The sequence below is a fragment of the Cynoglossus semilaevis genome, chromosome 14 (genome assembly GCF_000523025.1).
Source record: "Cynoglossus semilaevis isolate Cse_v1.0 chromosome 14, Cse_v1.0, whole genome shotgun sequence".
NCBI classification, from domain to species: domain Eukaryota; kingdom Metazoa; phylum Chordata; class Actinopteri; order Pleuronectiformes; family Cynoglossidae; genus Cynoglossus; species Cynoglossus semilaevis.
Window position 1 is genome coordinate 13,038,453 of NC_024320.1, and position 5,645 is coordinate 13,044,097.

General features: G+C 44.6%; 1 long non-coding RNA gene across 2 annotated transcripts in view; it reads left to right on the forward strand.

Moving 5' to 3' along the window:
• LOC107989511 (uncharacterized) overlaps positions 1-5,645 on the forward strand; it is a 12,993-nt gene that overhangs the window by 6,082 nt on the left and 1,266 nt on the right. Inside the window, exon 3 of one of the 2 annotated variants that reach the window (XR_003051676.1) lies at positions 296-891. The exons of the other annotated variant lie outside the window; for it this stretch is intronic. This is a non-coding gene — a long non-coding RNA (uncharacterized LOC107989511). Of the gene's footprint in view, positions 1-295; positions 892-5,645 lie in introns of those variants that run through there. 2 annotated transcript variants of the gene reach the window in all.

A 5,645-nucleotide genomic window follows, 5' to 3' on the forward strand; every position in this document is an offset into this window, starting at 1 on the left:
TATATACCAACATGAACCCCCGGGGACAGCGCGGCAGCAGCAGCAGTGGTGGCAGCAGCAGCAGCAGCAGCAGCTCTGTCATGGCTGAAGACGTCCATTTGAACCACAGGTTAAATCCTTCTTTCAGGTGTAGGCTTTTGGTCCAACAGAAACCTGTAGACCTGTGATTTGAGCAGCATCATGTCAGATTTCAAATGTTAACAGACACTGTCTGTGACCAAACTTTAACTGGGAATCAATACTAGTTTGTTTAACACGTCTTAAACCAGATGATGTCCTTTTTTTTTTGTTAAAGAAACCCAGTCCTGCTGGTCTGATCCGGTTCACCGTGGGCTGAAGACCAGGTTCTTCTGTCGACATTTTGAGGTCTACAGTAGAGAACGTCTTCGTTCTTTTTTTCCCTCCAAAGTTTCTCGGTACTTGATGAATCGTCACCACATCATTTCAGTTCCACCTCGGAGAACAGTTTCATTGTGGGACAGTGTCCTCTGTCTCTCCCAGTGTCCTCCATACGCAGTCAAAGACTGATGTCTTCCTCCCGTCTGTGTCCTCTTCCTCCTGGCTGACCTCAGCAGGCTGCAGTGGTCCGGTCAGTTATTCTGGACCATCACTTGTCAGAGGTCAACACTTTGATTCTGGATGGAGACTTGCTCCTGTCCGTCCCCAAAACTGCTACTGAGATTTATTTTGGTTCATCAGAGATAACATTTTTGTCCCTCCATCTTTTTTTTCTAACCCTAACCCATTTAGTGTAACCCACCTATTTTTGTCAAAGACTAAGAAAGAGAAGAACCAGATTGGAAGAAAATAATATATATTTAATATATATGCAGTTCTATTAAAGTCATTATAGACAACCATGTTTAAGACTTTTCTTTATTATATTATTTAAAACATTTTTATGATTCATTCACTGTGACTTTTCTTCATTTTAATTTTGCGGATGCAGCCTTTAATGTACTTTGAATGTCTCATGGTTCTTTACTGCCTGAACATCTTTTGGAGGACAGATTGGACTTGCACTCAGCTCTTGGTGGAGCTCCAGTTCTGGCATTTGTGCAACAAAATGTTTATCAGTTGTAGTCGAATTTATGACAACCCAACCCAAACAGTTGGTGCGAAAGTTTTCCAGGATCAGAGCCGAGAGAGAAGTGTTAGAAAGAATATCTCCAGGTGTCAGCAAGAAAGTTTTGCAGGAAGGTTTATCTTCTGAGTCCAGTACAGGTTTTCATGGCACTTGAAGATGAAAGTTATTTCAATAACTTGAAAAGTTATTCTTTTGACTCTCTTAATGTCAGGGCTGAATCTCGTTGTTTTTCTAATTTCTAATTGATTTCTTCTGGTCAGTTTTGAACACCACCTTTCTTTTGATCTCATTTGTAGCTCTGCCCTGTTATGTTGTGTTGTGTTTATTTTTTTATGTTTTTTTCTTCTCAACCTCTTTTGTGTAGTTGAGCTGGTTTTGATGTTTCTGTCTTCTCTCTCTTTTTTATTCCTCTGCAGCACTTTTCTCTCTTCCTCCCGATTTTTAATTTAATGAATAAACAGAGATCAAATGAATCCAGTGAAATCAAAAGCTACAGTGGCAGCTGTGACATACATGTGAGTGTGTGGATGAGGACTCTGACAGTGGGATGTTTGAGTGGGTTGTATTTGGACACTGCGCTGTGGACGTCTTCACACCCACACTGCTGTTTTTTTGTGTCTTTTTTTCTCTCTGGTATATTCAGCCGTGCCAGGTTCTCAATGTCTGTGAGCGTGGGCTGGTGTAAATGGGTGAGGGTTGGGGGAGTTGGCTTCATCATCATCTACCATCATCAGCCTACGCAGAATCCTTCTCTGTGATGATATAAATCTATTTAATTATCCAGCCAGTGGAGGGGTTTTTTTTTTTTTGTATCTTCAGTGATGAAAGAAGCGAGGTGTTCAGATTCAGGTTTCATACCTGCAGATGCCAGCGTTTATATTTAAATCTTTATTTCAGGAGCCCATGGACACACGGTGTCCTAGATTTATGAGAGGTGAAGCCAAGAACAGTGAGATCTTCTCACAGACTATACAGGCAGGTCAGGAAATAATCCAGGGAAAATAGAATAGAACGGGACTTTTTTAGGAGCAGGAAGTGATGGTTGTACAGCAGGGTGCCCACACTTTTTATTAACGGAGCTGCTCTTCAAATGTCCAGGCTAAAGTGATCCACCTCCGTTAGAAACGTCAAACACCTGTGGCTGCATAGAACAATACAATTTAATTCTTACAGTAAACGGTCACGACGACACACTGTAGACTTATATCTAGATTAAAGACAAATGCTTTTATTTGAATTGCTCATGATCTAATATCAGTCTCCTTGTGATCTACCGGTGGATCCCAGTCTGCCCATTGGACAGCCCTGCTGTGGAGGTCACAGTACCTGTCTGTGTGGTCACCGTGATCCGTGCTCTGACTGAGGTTTTCTCAGAGTTACTGTGAATGTTCCACTGATGACAACTGCTCAAAGACAAACATGTTTAGACGGACGACTTGTTTGTTCAGTCTTTGTCTTGAACACTTCTCGATGTCATGTCTCCTGTCCAGACATATGGCTGAGTGTTGACCTCGGAGGGGTTTGGACTCTGCTGTCCTTTTGTAGATGTTGGACAGATGGCTGGTGGAACCTCCAGCTTCTCACTGCATTGATACCTGTGTTGGAGTTCTCTTCTCTGCCTGGTTCCTCCTGGCTCCAAAGGTAAACCTTTCCATGCTCCAGCCTCCTTCCTGATGTCTTCCAGGTCTTGGTTTTACCTCGCCGCCTTGATGTTATTATGGGTTCAACGACGATAGAACTGTCAGTGTACAAATATATGTTGTTCTCACCTCATCATTTGTAAAGATGAAAAATAGGAGTGGGCCCAGAATGGATCCCTGGAGCACTGCTGGTTTTTAGGGCATGGTAATGAGGACTAACCAGGGAGTGTAATCCTGACGGCTCGACTCTGAAGGAAGTTCTTTAACGATGTGTGTCATCGTCACAGATTCCACTCAGAATTCAAGTTTCCCCCAAAGTTTCATTGTGCCCTTTATTGTATATACCCCATCACCTGGGCCAAGGATGTGGTTCAATATCTGGGGCAGACCTGTACAGGTGCCTGTTGTACTGTGGATCTGAATCCACACTGTTTATAAATGAGGTTATGGCTGAGGAGGTGAGTTTGTCGTTTCCTTTTTTAGAGCAGCTTCCATGACTTTACTGATGACAGCCAATAAGGACGGAGGATGACACTGGGTTCTGGATTTTTAGTTCAGCTTTACTGGCGAGGACCTGCATTGAAAATTCCGATGTCCTTTTAGGGTATTCTGGGTAATCTGGAGGCCTGGATGGAGTAGAGTATTTACAGTGGACCACTTCAGCTTCAGGTGGTCTGGTCCTTTGAGGAGGGGTTATATCTATCTGTCTGAGATGAAGACGACCTCCAGTGTCTCCACTGCAACGACATCTGGTGTCGTTGTCACTGCAGCCGTTAAAACATGTTGTAACAGAGTCGTGTCCGTGTTGAACCCTGGGATTCTACTGTCTGTGTCTCTGTTTTGATCTATTCATTAGACTGTGTGCTAGGTTAGGAAGTCACATGACCTGGGTGTGTGTGTGTGTGTGTGTGTGTCAGGTACTGTTTAATGGCACCGACCTCCCCACTGACAGCAGCTTCCTCAAACAGAACACTGCTGCTCCATAATTAGTTCAAATGTTGAAGCTGGTGAAATATTGATGACTGGGGGACGAGCGGGGGGGGGACCTGTCCGTGTGTGTGGGTGTGTGTGTTTAGCTACTGACTGACTCTGTAGAATGGGCAGCTGGTTCTGATGATGTTGATGTCACCAGGAGACAAATCTGCATCATACAGTACCAGCTGACATGCAGACGGTCACTTAAACTGTTCTAGTGCTGGTACTGGTCAGTACTAGTACCAGTTCAGGTGTTTATAGTTTTGTTTTTTTCAACTATCTGGAATTGTCTCTTGTTCCTAGAACTAGTTACCAGCCATGAAACACGAAACAGTTAATGGTACTGTTTTTTTAAGGACCTGAAAGTACTTCCTGATCTGGAAACACACCTTCCCGGTGCTGTTTCCCAGCAGACAGCGGGGCAGCTCCTCAGCAGTACTACTCCTCAGGAGGACTGAGGCTGGTGTCGGCTGCTGCCAATCACCGGTATAATTGCAGAGCTGTGGAACAGCGTCAGCTCAGGCCCAGTCACTGTCGCCCTGCGGCTCCTGCTCACACAGTCTCAGTCGTTTCCCATCAGCCCCAGCTTTTCTACAGGAATGACATCGAACTTTCAATGGCTGATAATTATTCCATTTTCCTGCACTTCCCCGCACGTCATTAGCATTGAGACCATAGTGCTGATGGTTCGACACCGCTGCTGCTGACATCATCCTTCTCCGCCGCTTCCTCTCCCCCGGTGTCTCCTGCAGCGGCTGATGGACAGGGATTAGGTCTGTGGACTTGATATGGATCGAGTTCAGATGCTGTGACAACACGAGCGCTCCTGATGATGTAAGATGAATTACGGCTGTTGTCCTCTGCTCAAGGTTATCTCTGCTTGGCGTTTTCTAATACATTCTGCTCAGAGACGACGAAGCCGAGGTTCACTAGCGCTGCCGTGTTCTGGCGGTCCAGAGGCTCTCAGCTCAGTTCTGTCACTGCCATCTAGTGGCGGTGATGGAATATGACAGCTGAGAATGTCAGACGCCACAATTTAGTCGTAACTGGTGGATCATTAATAAATATTTTACGCCTGATTAAAACTGTCAGTGCAGCTCAGAACAACTGACAATAAACCACAGCCGAAACAGGATCAGGACTAGCACCTGTGAACGCTTTTTTTTTTCCTGTTCTTGTTCTTAGAACCTCTGCTGTTCTTTGCTCATGACTTGGTCTTTGACCTTAAAATGATCATTTTTTATATATATATATATCCTGACTCTGCTGCTCTTGACCATCGAAATGTCTTTTGAATCTTTCTGGTCTTGTTTTGGTTGCAGTCTTTGAAGGTTTTTACCTGTAAGCCATGGTGTCAAAGACATATTTCCTGTGTCAAAGACATTTCTTGTGGACTATTTTAGTCGGAGGTTCTGACTCTGTATCATGAGACCTCTGCAGTCTTTACTTCAAGTATTAAAATAATCAATCTCTGCTACTCTGGACTCCAAGAATAATGGCCTTACTTGGTCTGTCAACTTTTGACCTGGTTTGGTCTGGGGTCTCGACTAACTCTCACTCTCTGGCATCGTCTGGTAGTTATTTTTGATCGGGCTACTTGAAGTCAGAACCTGAGAATCCCTGTGTTCCTTGAGCGGGTTCCTGTAGACCTTGGCCGCAGGAACGCTCCGTCTGGGTTCCTTAGAGCTGGTCTTGTTGCTCAGGTCTTGTCTACATAGATCAGTGAATTCTAGGAACACCTTCTCATGTGCGAGTCCAAATCCAGACTTGGACGGTGTTTTCTGTTCAGATGGCTCTTAATTCTGGGATTTTGCTGCTCTCCTTTCCCTCTGTCTCTCTGAGGATTTTGGAGCCAGTTTTCGCCTCTTGTTCAGCTCGAGAGGAGGCTGAAAATAAATCCTCCTCCTCCTCTTCCTCCCACTCGTACAGCAGAACGTCCAGAT